Source organism: Pan troglodytes, chromosome 1, assembly GCF_028858775.2.
Source record: "Pan troglodytes isolate AG18354 chromosome 1, NHGRI_mPanTro3-v2.0_pri, whole genome shotgun sequence".
Taxonomy (NCBI): Eukaryota; Metazoa; Chordata; class Mammalia; order Primates; family Hominidae; genus Pan; species Pan troglodytes.
Genome location: NC_072398.2, coordinates 551,409 through 568,239, shown reverse-complemented (window position 1 = coordinate 568,239; position 16,831 = coordinate 551,409). Strand labels below are relative to the sequence as shown.

The 16,831-nt window shown below is 35.8% G+C and overlaps 1 long non-coding RNA gene across 6 annotated transcripts in view; it reads left to right on the top strand.

Moving 5' to 3' along the window:
* The first annotated feature begins 11,859 nt into the window (after positions 1 to 11,859).
* The window catches only part of LOC134807922 (uncharacterized), a 49,867-nt gene continuing 44,895 nt past the window's right edge, over positions 11,860 to 16,831 (top strand). For 2 of the 6 annotated variants that reach the window (XR_010149556.1, XR_010149555.1), the window contains exons 1-2: positions 11,860 to 12,277; positions 12,442 to 12,551. This is a non-coding gene — a long non-coding RNA (uncharacterized LOC134807922). Of the gene's footprint in view, positions 12,296 to 12,441; positions 12,552 to 16,831 lie in introns of all 6 variants that reach the window. The other 4 variants (XR_010149564.1, XR_010149561.1, XR_010149557.1 and 1 more) reach the window with 4 other exon arrangements.

Here is a 16,831-nt window from a genome sequence, read left to right as displayed (position 1 = left end):
CTAAGCTCTAGTTTGCTGTGGTGGGGGCAGCCCTAGGTGGTGCCCTAAGCCTGGGACTGCCACGACTGGTGCAGTGCAGTGCTGTAATCCCATGGCCACTGGAACTGGTGTGGGTCCCAGATGATATCCTGTGGCCACTGGGGCTGGTGCAGCACTGATGCAAGTCTGAAGCCCATGTTCACTGAGGCCTGCCTGCCAGTGGATACTTTCCAGAGCTTAAGGCCACTCTGGGTGGGTGGCAGTGATGATGACTACAAATTAATTCTGCTTTGCATGGTTTCTGCCTAGTGTTGGTGTAGATCTGGAGGCTCAGTCTTTGTGGACTGGCCTGGAGTCAGTGGTTGTGGGGGCTGCCTGGTTTTCAGTTTTTCTGTAGTGGGCCTAGTGTTGGGCACCAAGACGAAGTCCCACACTTACTTCCCTTTTTATTCCCCAGGTGTTTGGTATCTCTCCCTGCACTGTGCTGTCTGAGGTTGGGGGTAAGAAATGCAGGTAATGAAAACTCTCCTTCCTGCCCTCTTCAATGTTTCTTATCTTATTATTTTATAACAAGAAGAAAATAGTATAACTAGGTACAATGATCTCTCACATGGCTTTACTAGCTTTTGTGAAGGTATGTTGTGTAAGAATAGTTATTAAAATTGATGTTTCTATGGGGATACAATTGTTAATGAGTTCTGTTCTGCCAGCTTTCCCACTCTCCTCTCTTTTTACTCTTTTGATTGAGACCTTTGAAGCACAAAAATTTTGAAGTTAGATGAGGTCCAATTATTTATTTTCTTATTGCTCGTGCTTTCGGTATCATGCTAAAAAAAATGCTAAACTTAAGGTCTTGAATATTTAACCTTATCTTTTCTCATATTTTTATAATTTTACTTATGTTTAGGTCCCTGATCAATTGAGTTTAAGTATGATTTGTAATCCCTCTTCCTTTTGCTTGTGGATATCTTCTTGTCTGAGCACAATTTGTTAAAGTGAGTATTCTTTTCCCATTGAATAGACGTGGCACACTTGTCAGATGATTATTGACCATAGACACATGCGTGTATTTCTCATTAGATTCTCAATTGTCTTCTATTTATTTATGCATATATCCTTATTCTATTTTCAGGCTTCTAAAATTAGTGTATCTTTTTGGCAAATTTTGTACTCAGGAAGTGTAAATCCTCCAACTTTGTTTTTCTATTCATGGTTGTTTTGGCTTTTTGGAGTCTCTCATAATTTCATATGATTTTTAGTGTTTTCTACTCTTGCAAAAAAAAAAGGCATGGAATTTTTATAGGCATTGTATTGAACCTGTGGATATATTTTGGTTGTATTATCTTAACCACAAGTCTCCCAATCCATTAACATGCAATGTTGTTTCATCAGTTTATGTTTTATTTGCTATTAGCAGTGCTTTGTAATTTTCAGTGTGTTAGTTGTTTAACACTACTTTAAGTTTCTTCTTGAGTAAGTGTTGGTAGTTTCTGTGTTTCCAGGATTTGGTTTTCATCTCATTGAAGGTATCTAGTTAGTATTCAATTATTTGTAATATTCTCTTATAATTGCTTGTATTTCTGAAAGGCAGTTGTTATGTACCCATGTTATATTCATATTTATGTATTCATGATGTAAGACTTCTCTCTTTCTCTCTTTGGTAAGTTTACCTAAAGTTTTGTATATTTTGTTGATCTTTTGAAAGCTCGAAATAGTCAAATTGTTTTTTCCATTCTGCATTTTATTAATCTCTATTCCAATACTTTTTTTTCCTTCTGTTTGCTTTGTATTGAGTCTGCTCTTCTTTTTCTAGCTCCTTAAGGTGTAAAAACATATTATTGTTTTTAGATGTTTCTTCTTTTTTTGAGGAAAGGCAATCTAGCTAAAATTTTCCTTCTAAGAATTGCTTTAGCTGCATCCTATATGTTTTGTTATGTTTTAAGTCATCTGAATATATTTTCTAACTTCATTTACAATTTCTTTTTTGACCCACCGGTGCTTCACAGTGTGGTGTTTAATCCCCACATATGTGTAACTTTTGTAGTTCTCCCTCTATTTCAGATTTCCAGTTTTATTTCATTGATTGGAAAAGATACTTTGAATTAAATCTTTTAAAATTTAGTCTCATTTGTTTTGTGGCAATTTATCCTGGAGAATGTGTTATTAGTACTTGAGAAGCATCTATACTCTGCTATTTCAGTATTCTCCACATATATATTAGGTCATTTGGTTTATAGTGCTGTTCTAGTCACTTACTACTATATTAACATTCTGTCTAAGTGCACTATGCATTATTGAAAATGGACATTTAAGTATTGAACTCTAAGTATAGAACTGTTTATTTCTTCCTTTAATTCTGTCCACCTTGGCTTCATATATTTTGGGTCTCTGTTACATTCATTTATGTTTATAATTTTTATATCTAAAGATCTATATTACATTCTCCAAGGAAGATACACAAATGATCCCAAACAGTATACGATTTTTTTTTACTTATAAAAATTTTTGTCATAAACTCACTTTGTCTCACATTAACATAGCCACTCTGGCTATCTTTCGGTTACCAACTGCATGAAGTATCTGTTTATCTTCATGTATAGTATATGATAAAATGTTATATTCACAGATAAAACAATTTAAAGTATAAAATTCTGATTCAATATGCTTTTTAATTTCCTTGAACACTTTCTTTTCTTCTAAATCTATTTTCTTTATTCCTTTAATTATTTTCATATGCTTAATAAATTCAGGAATGACAAAGTTGAAATACAACCAACTACATAGAAGTACAAATGAACACCTCTCTGCAGACAAACTAGAAAACCTAGAAGAAATATATAAATCCCTCGAAACAAGGAATTTATCTATTTCTCCACCCAAGATTATTTAACCTCCTGACATTAAGCCAGGAAGAAATTGAAATCCTGAACAGACCAATAATGGGTTCTGAAATTAAGTCAGTGATTAAAAAAAACCTGCCAAGCAAAACAAGCCCTGGACCAGATGGATTAACAACCAACTCCTACCAGACACATAAATAAGAGTTGGTACAAAATCTTCTGAAATTATTTTAAAAATTGAGGAGAAGGGATTACTCTCTAAGTCATTCTGTGAAGCCAGCATCATTGTGATACCAAAATTAGGCACAAATATGACAAAAAAAGTAAAGTTTGGGCCAACATTCCTGATGAACATAGACACAAAATCCTTCATGAAATACCAGCAAACCAAATCCAGCAGCACATCAAAAAGTGAATTCACCACGATCAAGTAGGCTTTATTTCTGGGATGCAAGGTTGGTTCAACAAGTGCAAATCAGTAAATGTGATTCACCACATAAACATAACTAAATACAAAACCCACATGATCATCTCAATAGATGCAAAATGATTTCTCATAACATTCAGCATCCTTTCTTGTTAAACAGCCTCAATATATACTGGGCATCAAATGAACTTATCTCAAAAAAATAAGAGCCATCTATGACACACCCACAGCCACCATCATACTAAACAAGTAAAATCTGGAAGCATTCCTCCTGAGAACTGGAACAATTTGAACAATTTCAGTTTTCAATTTCTCATCAAAAATTGTGTTGACATGATTGATTGAAGTATTTTATCTCCCTTTCTCCCAAATACCAGGCTACAGACAGGATGAAATATTTTAAATAAACATTAAAATAAATAAGTCCAGATTGGTCATTAAATCGAGTATTTTATTTTTTATTTTATAAACTCAAGATGTACAACATGTTTTGATGTAGATATCTATAGTGAAATAATTACCACATGCTAGCCATTTAACACATCCATCACTGTCTGCAGTTTACTTTTTTGTGATAAAAACACATATAATCTAGTTATTCTCTTAGCAAATTTGTAATGTATAATAAAATACAACTATAGTCCTTCTGTTGTACATTAGATCTCTAAATATCTTTATCTTACATAACTGTAATTTTGTCTTCTTTTACCTACATTATCCCAATTTGTCTACTTCCCTGACTCTGGCAACTGCCCTTCAACTCTCTATTTATCTTACTCAATTTCCTTTTATTTTACATATAAATGAGCTCATGCTGCATTTTTCTTTCTGTGCCTGACTTGTTTCACTTCGCATATTATACTCCATACTTTAAAATTTATTAAGCTTAAAGAATTAAACAAGTAAGCTCCAGTTGCCTAAGAAGTTAATGTACCCAGAAATATAAATTTCTGAACAATCGTGGAAAATGTGTTACAACTATATCTTCTTTCAAGTAGGTCTTGTAAATATTTTCTATATTAATACTGACTATGCTCTCATTTCGTTGTCATTCTATTCTGAGATTTTAACCCTCTTGTTTATCCCAATCTCTCCTCCTCAAAAATGAATAAATGCATTGACTCAAGAAACATTTATTTTTGAGCGTCTGTTTTGGAATAGGTGCTATATTTTAGGCATTGGAAAGACACTAGTGATAAAAATGGTAAAATGCTTTATCTCCTGGATCTTACATTCTATGGTAGAGAAGAGATAATAATCGCAAAAAAACTATCAGGAATGATAAACATTATAAAGAAGAGTAAAACAGGGTGTGTAGGAGATAATTACTGCTTTATATTCACTGCTCAGAGATGTCTTCTCTGATAATCAAGATAGCAGAGAAGAGACCTAAATCAGTTGAAGAAATGGGTCACAATGTATCGGAAAAGAGACCACCAGGCAGAGAGAATAGTAATCTTTTTTTCTTTATTCAGTGTATTAAATGCATTGTGTTTATTGATATACCCCATTAGTTTAATCATATTCCCTCACACTTTGTTATTACCTTTATTTTAATTTCCATTTTTAAATTTTTGTGATGAACAAATAAAATTGTATATATTTATCATGTACAATGTGATATTTTAAAATATGTATATTGTGTGGAATGGGTAAATTGAGGTAATTAACATATGCATCACCTCACATACTTATAATTCTTTGCAGTAAGAAGACAAAATCAACTCTTTGCCTTTATTTCAAAATTATTTCATTGTGTGGTATTTAATATTTTCTATTTAACAAAATTTGTATATTATGTACAAATACCTATGCATAAAACATATTTTATAAGACTAAAATATCCTTAATTTCCCTCTCTTTACACAGTATCTACTAGTTTCCTAGCATAAGGGAGAACAGAAAATATTTCAGAAGATATGTCTATTCTCCTTTCCTTTATCATTCAATTGTAGCCAATATGTTTACCCTAGCGCTTATCACTATTTCTTTACACTTTTATATTTTCTCCATCATCTTTCTTATTTTACAATCACTCACAAGCCACGGAGCAGCCATTCAGCTTCTTCCCCATCACTCCCTTTAAGTTCTCTCCTGACTCAGGGTGATTCCCATTTCACATCTTTCTGTTGGCCGATTGTCGTCTCTTTTTAATGGGTCATCAGTTCTCTGAACCGTCATATTTCTGTTTTAAAATGTTTTCTCATTTATAAAACTGCTTTATTAAGGATTTGGGGTTGTAGAGTATTTGAAGTTTATATCAGTATTTAGCTCTGATTTAAGGCAATAATTTTGGGGTGGATTTTTTTTTCTATAGTATTTTTGGAAAGTCGTTTCATTTTCTAATTTCATTTTTCAGAATTTGATTTGCCTTTCCACCTGTTACCAGGTGGATTGCATGGGACTGCAGGCATTGGGGAATATTCTTGTTTCTCAAGCCCTACAGCTTCGTTGTATGCATTCCTGCTGTCTTCTCCATGTTCATTTCTACCACCTCCCTACTCCTGGTTATGCCTGGGATGGCGACCCCCTTAGTTTAGGCAAGATTGTCCTGTTATCTCCACCACTTCTTTCCCAGGTGTACTCTCTGCATCTTTCTCTTCAATAATCCTCAGATTGCTACCTGGCTCCGTGTTCATCAGGCTTGGGTATAGCAGTTTACACTTATGAGAGGACCCTCTTCTTCTTGGGGAATAATATTTCCTGGTATTTTTTATCACTACCACCACCAGTGACCTTGACTGGGTCTCTTCCCTGCAGGACTTCCTGCTTCCAATATGGAGTTTCTGTACCAATTCTGATGAGTGTCCGTGACTTTCTTCCCCTTCCTTACGTGTAACTTATAGTTGATGGATTGCCTTTGTCTCCTGATTTCAGTGAAGGAATCATTTGTGCTTTTTTCATTTTTTTGTCTTGGATGTTTATTATATCATTGGAGAATTAAAGTAGGATAAAAAGATTGGAAGACTATCTAAAAGTTTGTATCAGCAACTAGGACTCCCTTATGTATGTTTGAACAGTTTTGTTCTGTTTGCTTTTGTGAGAAATGAGATGAATTGATGTGCAAAGTGTTATTAGTTAGGGTGCCTCAATATAGGCCCAGGAAACATTGGAACACCAAAATGGATGGAGCAAACATGAGCAGAACACAAAAAAGAAATAAACAGCAACATGATAATAGTAGGGGATTATAATACCCCACTCTCAACACTCATAAACAACAAATTTACCCAAAAATAAAGACAATTTAAAAATATCCTGAGACAAACAAAAATGGACAAATAACATACCAAATTATGGGGTGCAGCAAAAGTAGTTCTGATAGCTACCGAGACAGAGAGAGAAATGATCCCAAATAAGCAACCTAACTTGGCACTCTGGGAATTAGAAAAGAAGAAAAAAGCCAAAAGTTAGAAGAAAGAAGAAAGTTATAAAGGTTAGAGCAGAATTAAACAGATAAGAAAGACAAAAGAAAAGATCAGTAACACGAGGAGTTGGTTCTGTAAAAACGTGAGGAAAATTGGCAAACCTTTAGGTAGACAAACCAAGAAAACTAAGAGAGATGACTCAAATAAAACTATAAGTAACACAGGAGAAATTACAGTCAATACACCAAAATACAAAGGGTCATAAGAGATCACCATGACCAATTATGTCAATAAATTGAGTAACGTAGAAGAAATGGATAAATTCTTAGACATGTATGTCCTGAAGAAAGAATAAACCTGAACAAATGAATAACTAGTACAGAGATTGAATCACCAATAATAATAATAATAAACTTAAAAGTTCAGGACTTGATGCTTTTACTGGTGATTGCTACCAAATATCTAAAGACAGATTAATGCTATTCTCAAACTTTTCCAAACAATTAAAAAGGGTGCACTTTCAAACTCATTTTTTCATGCATTACCCTAACACCAATGTCAGACAAGGACGGTATAAGAAAATTACAGGCCAATTTTTTTTATGATCATGCATGTAAAGATTCTCAACACTAGCAAACTGAATTCAATACGTTCAAAAGATCATTTAGTTGAATGTTTTCTTTCTTCTGAAATTCTTCATTTTGCTTCCAAATGTCATTTTTCCTTATATTTTATTTTTTCATTAATCAAATTTAATTTTAAAATTTCCAACTAAAAAAATCTGTGGGTTTAATAAACATATTTTTAATTAACATTTAAAAAAGCACAAGTTTGTAAATTGTATATTTTCTGTCCATTAGATTTTGGTTTGAGTATTGGGCCAATTGCACGGTAAGCTTTTTAATTTTTTTCCAGAAGTAATCCCAGGACCTTAAATCTCCACTGAAACTCTCGAAGTTTAATTGGTCAGCTGGGATTGTAGTCCCTGGGGTGTTAAAGCATTAATAAGCCATACCTTAAGTCTGGACCATTTATCCCTGTAGGGAGTCCCTCTTCTCCTCTATTCTCTTTCAGAACTACTTATTACTTTAGGTTCAGTGTATGTAGCATATGGTGACTTTATGGGTTTCAGTTTTCTGAACCCCAAATATGCAAAAATATAGAAAAAGCAGACCAGGCATCCCACCTTCTGTGTGCCACTAAGGGAGCATCTCTTCCTCTTTCTCCCCTAATAAGTTGTATATTATTTTCTCAGTATTTTAATTTTTTGCTATTTATATTATCTGAGATTTATCATTGGAATCACACAAATATTAAACCAGGAAAGACCACCCAGGAAGAAATTGAGATCACCCACAATATCAGGTATTCTAAAACATGTTATATGAAAATTGTAATAATTTAAAGCATGAATCACAAATCTTGCAGGTAGAAATGTCAACATATTTCTTAATTTTTTTGAGGAAGAGCAACTTGGATGAATATATGGATGTAAACTTGCTGATCAACTACAGCCAAAAATTACATTGTAATTTTAACGTGTCTCTAAACTCGACCCATTACCAATCCTGATAAGTCTGTGCTTAGGATTATGTAGATTTTCAAAGGATTGAAATGTAGTTGCCTTTTCCAAATCTTGACTAGCTTGTCTGACAAGGTAGGATCATGTCAAGTAGATTGGACTGAGGTGATCCCTTTATTTTAAAGAGCAGTCTTTGGCAAACACTGATACTAGAAACTGATATGATTTTGCTCTTGTTGATGAATTTTACTTATTATAAATGTTTTTTAAAAACCAGGGAAGGAAACATAATCTTAAAACCACTCATTTGTGTCCATCCACATTATACTGTAGAGAAGACTGACTTTTTTTTCAGGTAATTATTGTAGCAAAACATTTTAAGTTTTATTGAGATCGTTTGTCATGTCTAAATTTGTTCATCATAATATATCCTGAGCTTAGTTCAGTGCCTGGCTCATGATAAATTTTATTTATTTAGTGTGGTGAGAGCACTTAACAGGAAATTTACCCTCTTACACTTTTTCAGTGCACGATTCAGTATTGTGAACTCCAGGCACGGTGCTGCACAGCCAATCTTTAGGACTTCTTCATCTTGTGTCACTGAAACCTTATACCCATTGCACAGTAGATCAAGAGAAGAAATACTTGATATACGGCACAAGACCTATAGAACACGCAGGGAAAACTTCTTCTGGCATCAGAAAACCTGTTCATTGCTGAGTTCATTCATTATATTCACCTCTTTACACCACAATGCTAACCCATGAATCTAACTGGCTGTGACAAAACTGTCTTTCATAAACCTACAGACTTTAAGATTTATGGAAAGAGAAAGACCTGTGGCATCCTAGAATTCTAACATCCACTCTTGGATCATCATGACCACTTAGCAGAGCTTTGCACTGAGTTCCAGATAAAGAATATCAAACTCAAGGATATAGCAGCTCTTGAATAATGGGCAAGATAAATGAAGTGTTTGGGAAGTAGAAAGATAATCATGAAGTTCAGTCATTAAAGTCTCGCCCTGAACAAATGCCATGGACTTGACATCATAAAAAACATAAAATAGGTATAAGTCAAAAATGTTTATTTTGGGAAATTATATTTAAATCAAAATCAAAAATATACTTATCTGAAAGACAACAGAAAATGCAGTCACCAAGGGAAATAAAACTAGTTACCAGAACAAAATGTAAACAAAATAAAACTTACATAAACATATACATTCATGCATTCAAAAGTTGCATAGAATTTTATTTAGCCATATCTCAGTATTTTGGAATTTTGCAAACACCAAGAGTTGCAATAATAATACATAATCTTCGTCTCTCATTCTGTTATTTTTTCCTCAAGCTTGGGAAAGATAATGTGTGAGTGGATAGAGAGTGATTTTGGGGATCGGGATGAGACAGTTCTGCTTAAGGCAACTTCTCTTAGGATGACAGGAGGTAGCAAGAGAAGAAAGGGCAGAATAACCATTACAGTTTACACCACATTTATACCTATAATGGCTTAATATAACATGAAGTAATTACTTTCAATTACTTTTTAATAACAGAGATATATACAATATATATTCTTTAAAATGGTTATCTAAAAGTTTAAGAAATTAAAAAACCTTAATCTTAGAGATTATCTAGAAATTTAAATTTCTGAATTATAGGTAAATGTATTATAATTTTATCTTTTTTCAAATAAGCCTTACAAATATTTTCAATATTGATAGTGTTTCATTTTAAATGTGCCACTAACTTGATGCTGTCATTTCATTGTCATTCTAGCAGTAAGGATTCTGAGTCCTTAGCACTCTGTTTGACCCAGCCCTCTCCTTCCAGGAAATGACTAAATATACTCATTCAGAGCATATTTATTTTTGAGCATCTACTTTGGGGCTACCACTGTGTTAGGAATTCAGCAGACACCAGTGATAAAAATGAGCAAAATGTCTCATCTTATTAATATGACACTATATTGTGGAAAAGAGAGAAACAATTGTAAAAAATATGTTCAAGATTGTTAATTTTATGAAGAAAAATAAGACAGGATAAGGGACAGATCAGTCATTTTTATTCATTGGCCATTGAAATCTTTTCTGATAATCGAATAGCACAGAAGAGACCTAAAAGAACGAAATAATGGGTTCTGGTGTATCTGGGGAAAAAGACTCAAGGTAAAGGGAACCGTCATCTTTTTCAGATGGCACTCAGAGCCATAAGAGGTTCAGATAGATCCACCCAGCAGTGAGTGCAGTGGGTTTTTCTAGGCAGAAATCACAGAAGAAACATCAAGAAATCACATGATTGGCTTGCCATGTCCAAGTCCTTTTCTAATTTTGTTTTTCTCTTTAAAGCATATTTTTTGCCTGCTACCATGACTTGTAATTTTTGATGATGTTGTTGAAAGCTGATGTATTCATTTGCTATGCGTACCATAGCATTCTGGTAGTTTGATGACAACCTTTGGCATTCCTTGGCTTGAAGAAGCATTACTTCAATCTATTCCTTTATCTTCAAAAGATAATATTCCTGTGTGCATGTCCAACTTTTTTTAAATAAGGACACCAGTTTCAAAGGTAAAGCCCAGACACTTGTTAAGGTAGTGAGGACAGATTTTAATTAATAACATATTTTGGGGTATTTGTGGGTTTTTCACCTAAAATGTAATCTTACACAGGCTGTAGATTATATTTCTGTTTCCAGGAAGCCCCATGTGTTGCTTTGTGTGTGCATCAGTCCCTTGAGAACCCCCTGTGAATCAGGAGGCATAAGTTCCAGTGACTATAGGGAGTTGAGGGGCTAAAGAGGTAAGTGAAACATCTGGTAGGAGTAAAAGGATGGGTGTATATCAAAAGTCAGGGGTGTTTAATGGAAAAAGGTGCATATCAAAGTGTCAGGGGAGTTCAATGGAAAAAGTTAAGATGGTAAAAGAAAGAAGGAAAAAAAGAAGGAAATGGGAAGGGAGCAGTCCTATAAGAGCCACTTTAGGCAGATCTTAAGATTTTCAAATAAACCATTGCAGTTCCGAATTATCCACAGTAAAGTCATTTTGCCTAAAATAGAAGCAGACATGGTTAGTGTCATAGTATATATAGAGAGTAGGAACCCAAAAGGGGTTTAACTGTGGAGTTCCTGTGGGAAGAGTAAGTTCAAATAGAATGAAGAGGTCTCACAAGAAGCCAGAGTGAACATTCCAGCACAGGAGTTAGGAAGTGAATTCCCACTGAAAACAGGGAGCCAGGAAGATAAACAGCCAGCCCAGGAGATGTCTTTCAAAAGCAGCCTGGAATTATAACCCAGCCTTAGAGACTACACCCAGAAACATAGGAAGAAAATATGTCCTTGCCATGCCTCAGTGCAAATTTCTACACAGTGTTAGGCCAGAAGTTGAACTCGCCACCAAATACCCAAAAAAGTAAGTCAACTGAAGATGAGACAAAGGTTTCTACGCATGCAGAAAGGATTGACTGTCTTGTCCAAGGGCCAGATAAGGGTTCCAATCTGGATTTGAGTTCCAGTGCCAGATAACTCTCAAGACAAACAAAATGGGAAACTGGTTAAAGAGGTAAGAACGTGCTTTAACTAGTCATATACTATTGAAACAGGCAAGAGTTCAGCATGAACTTAACTTTGATGTATCCAGGTTGAGGAAAATGTTAAAGGGAGTTTGAGGAAAGAGAAATGGGAGTTAGTGGGGGCTCAGTAGGGTCAGGGATGTGAGAAATTACAAATCGTGAGAAGGGGGAGTTGGGTCCTGTGAAACCCATTTGCTTTGTTAACTGATACTTGCTGATGTTGGGCTTCTACCCTCCCACAGAGGTCAGGAGACAGCAGGCCTATCTTCAAGTCTTGGCTGGGACAAGCATGCTATAGATTGTCTGTGTACTTACATAAGTTATATGTTGAAATCATAAACCCCAATGTGATGATATTGGGAGAGGAAGTCTTTGGGGGTTGATTAGATCATGAGTGATGAACTCAAGAATGGCCTTAGTGACCTCATAAAAGAGACTCCAGAGAGCTTTCTTGCCTCTTCTGCCATGTGAGGGCACAGCAAGAAGACCATGCTCTATAAATCAGAAAATGGGTCCCTACAGACCAAACTGGCTGGCACCTTTATTGTGGACTTTCCAATCTGCGGAAATGTGAGAAATAAGTGTTGTGTAAGGCCATGGTATTTTTGTTATAGGAACCATGAAGACAGGCAGGTTTAAGTTTTCTCAGACAGTTCACTTTAAGGGAGACTGGGTCGTTCGTTCTAGAGATGTAGACTTGAACTGTTACCAACTATGTTTCTGTCTTTTTCAAGTTTTTATAGACCAAAGTTAAGGCTGAATTGAGAAGGCTCAGAAGACCCTGGCTAGAGTTTCATCAAGTTTAAAATGATCGTCAACTCTGTATACATCAAAATTGAGTTCGGTGCGTGCTGGACTGTTTTCTCTGTTTCAATAGTATATGACTCATTAAAATATATTGTAACTACTTAACTTTTTCTTCAATCATATTGGATTAGGGACACTTTCTACTAGAGTATGTTCTCATCTTCAATTAACTAATTACATCTGCAATGGTCCTATTTCCAAATAACGGTACATTCTGAGATAGTCGGGGGTATGACTTCAATATATGAGTCTGTGGGGATACAATTCTTACCATAATTTACATGATGTGTTAGGTAAAGAAAAACAGGCGTTTAGTGTGAAGTTTATGTTTATGTGTTAGGCTATGTTTATCGCTAGTTTTACCTCTGATGTCAGAGGCCATAATTTGCTCTAGTGTTCTTATTTTTGTGTCCTCTGTTATCTTTGGCTTTTCTACAGATTCATTGTTGAACAGGATTTGAGGCTTGTCATCCTTCCATGTGCATCCTCTGTTATCATACATGAGATATTTTAATGTGTTTGTCAGTGTGGAAGGGAGAGAAATCATTCTATAGTCCTACAAATTGGTCTGAATCTATTTGCCAGCATGTGTTCTTGGACCGCAACCTTCAAAGAGCTTCTTAACATCCCCTGCCCACCCCCACATAGGTGACACAGGTTAGAAGGACCTGGAGTTGGGTATTTTCCTTCTAGCATATTGGTTAGCCTGTGGTAAAACCCCAGTAATATGGCAGCCTCTGTTAAATAGTTTATTTTTTTAAATTATACTTTAAGTTCTAGGGTACATGTGCACAACGTGCAGGTTTGTTACATATGTATACATGTGCCATGTTGGTGTGCTGCACCCATTAACTCGTCATTTACATTAGGTATATCTCCTAATGCTATCCCTCCCTCCTCCCCCCACCCCACAACAGGCCCTGGTGTGTGATGTCCCCCCTTCCTGTGTCCAGGTGTTCTTATTGTTCAATTCCCACCTATAAGTGAGAACATGCGATGTTTGGTTTTTTGTTTTGCAAAAGTTTGCTAAGAATGATGGTTTCCAGCTTCATCCATGTCCCTACAAAGGACAAGAACTCATCATTTAAGGCTGCAGAGTATTCCATGGTGTATATGTGCCACATTTTCTTTTGTGTGTGTGTTTTTTTTGTGTGTGTGTGTTTTTTTTTTAAGTTTTTTTTTCTTTTATTATACTTTAAGTTTTAGGGTACATGTGCACATTGTGCAGGTTAGATACATATGTATACATGTGCCATGCTGGTGTGCTGCACCCACTAACTTGTCATCTAGCATTAGGTATATCTCCCAATGCTATCCCTCCCCCCTCCCCCCAACCCCACAACAGTCCCCAGAGTGTGATGTTCCCCTTCCTGTGTCCATGTGATCTCATTGTTCAATTCCCACCTATGAGTGAGATTATGCGGTGTTTGGTTTTTTGTTCTTGCGATAGTTTACTGAGAATGATGATTTCCAATTTCATCCATGTCCCTACAAAGGACATGAACTCATCATTTTTTATGGCTGCACAGTATTCCATGGTGTATATGTGCCACATTTTCTTAATCCAGTCTATCATTGTTGGACATTTGGGTTGGTTCCAAGTCTTTGCTATTGTGAATAATGCCGCAGTAAACATATGTGTGCATGTGTCTTTATAGCAGCATGATTTATAGTCCTTTGGGTATATACCCAGTAATGGGATGGCTGGGTCAAATGGTATTTCTAGTTCTAGATCCCTGAGGAATCGCCACACTGACTTCCACAATGGTTGAACTAGTTTACAGTCCCACCAACAGTGTAAAAGTGTTCCTGTTTCTCCACATCCTCTCCAGCACCTGTTGTTTCCTGACTTTTTAATGAGTGCCATTCTAACTGGTGTGAGATGGTATCTCATTGTGGTTTTGATTTGCATTTCTCTGATGGCCAGTGATGATGAGCATTTTTTCATGTGTTTTCTGGCTGCATAAATGTCTTCTTTTGAGAAGTGTCTGTTCATGTCCTTCGCCCACTTTTTGATGGGGTTGTTTGTTTTTTTCTTGTAAATTTGTTTGAGTTCATTGTAGATTCTGGATATTAGCCCTTTGTCAGATGAGTAGGTTGCGAAAATTTTCTTCCATTTTGTAGGTTGCCTGTTCACTGTGATGGTAGTTTCTTTTGCTGTGCAGAAGCTCTTTAGTTTAATTAGATCCCATTTGTCAATTTTGGCTTTTGTTGCCATTGCTTTTGGTGTTTTAGACATGAAGTCCTTGCCCATGCCTATGACCTGAATGGTAATGCCTAGGTTTTCTTCTAGGGTTTTTATGGTTTTAGGTCTAATGTTTAAGTCTTTAATCCATCTTGAATTGATTTTTGTATAAGGTGTAAGGAAGGGATCCAGTTTCAGCTTTCTACATATGGCTAGCCAATTTTCCCAGCACCATTTATTAAATAGGGAATCCTTTCCCCATTGCTTGTTTTTCTCAGGTTTGTCAAAGAACAGATAGTTGTAGATATGTGGCGTTATTTCTGAGGTCTCTGTTCTGTTCCATTGATCTATATCTCTGTTTTGGTACCAGTACCATGCTGTTTTGGTTACTGTAGCCTTGTAGTATTGTTTGAATTCAGGTAGTGTGATGCCTCCAGCTTTGTTCTTTTGGCTTAGGATTGACTTGGTGATGTGGGCTCTTTTTTGGTTCCATATGAACTTTAAAGTAGTTTTTTCCAATTCTGTGAAGAAAGGCATTGGTAGCTTGATGGGGATGGCATTGAATCTATAAATTACCTTGGGCAGTATGGCCATTTTCACGATATTGATTCTTCCTACCCATGAGCATGGAATGTTCTTCCATTTGTTTGTATCCTCTTTTATTTCCTTGAGCAGTGGTTTGTAGTTCTCCTTGAAGAGGTCCTTCACATCCCTTGTAAGTTGGATTCCTAGGTATTTTATTCTCTTTGAAGCAATTGTGAATGGGAGTTCACTCATGATTTGGCTCTCTGTTTGTCTGTTGTTGGTGTATAAGAATGCTTGTGATTTTTGTACGTTGATTTTGTATCCTGAGACTTTGCTGAAGTTGCTTATCAGCTTAAGGAGATTTTGGGCTGAGACAATGGGGTTTTCTAGATATACAATCATGTCATCTGCAAACAGGGAAAATTTGACTTCTTCTTTTCCTAATTGAATACCCTTTATTTCCTTCTCCTGCCTAATTGCCCTGGCCAGAACTTCCAACACTATGTTGAATAGGAGTGGTGAGAGAGGGCATCCCTGTCTTGTGCCAGTTTTCAAAGGGAATGCTTCCAGTTTTTGCCCATTCAGTATGATATTGGCTGTGGGTTTGTCATAGATAGCTCCTATTATTTTGAGATATGTCCCATCAATACCTAATTTATTGAGAGTTTTTAGCATGAAGGGTTGTTGAATTTTGTCAAAGGCCTTTTCTGCATCTATTGAGATAATCATGTGGTTTTTATCTTTGGCTCTGTTTATATGCTGGATTACATTTATTGATTTGCATATATTGAACAAGCCTTGCATCCCAGAGATGAAGCCCACTCGATCATGGTGGATAAGCTTTTTGATGTGCTGCTGGATTCGTTTTGCCGGTATTTTATTGAGGATTTTTGCATCAATGTTCATCAAGGATATTGGTCTAAAATTCTCTTTTTTGGTTGTGTCTCTGCTCGGCTTTGGTATCAGAATGATGCTGGCCTCATAAAATGAGTTAGGGAGGATTCCCTCTTTTTCTATTGATTGGAATAGTTTCAGAAGGAATGGTACCAGTTCCTCCTTGTACCTCTGGTAGAATTCGGCTGTGAATCCATCTGGTCCTGGACTCTTTCTGGTTGGTAAGCTATTGATTATTGCCACAATTTCAGATCCTGTTATTGGTCTATTCAGAGATTCAACTTCTTCCTGGTTTAGTCTTGGGAGGGTGTATGTGTCGAGGAATGTATCCATTTCTTCTAGATTTTCTAGTTTATTTGCATAGAGGTGTTTGTAGTATTCTCTGATGGTAGTTTGTATTGCTGTGGGATTGGTGGTGATATCCCCTTTATCTTTTTTATTGCTTCTATTTGATTCTTCTCTCTTTTTTTCTTTATTAGTCTTGCTAGCGGTCTATTTTGTTGATCCTTTCAAAAAACCAGCTCCTCAATTCATTAATTTTTTGAAGGGTTTTTTGTGTCTCTATTTCCTTCAGTTCTGCTCTGATTTTAGTTATTTCTTGCCTTCTGCTAGCTTTTGAATGTGTTTGCTCTTGCTTCTCTAGTTCTTCTAATTGCGATGTTAGGGTGTCAATTTTGAATCTTTCCTGCTTTCTCTTGTGGGCATTTAGTGCT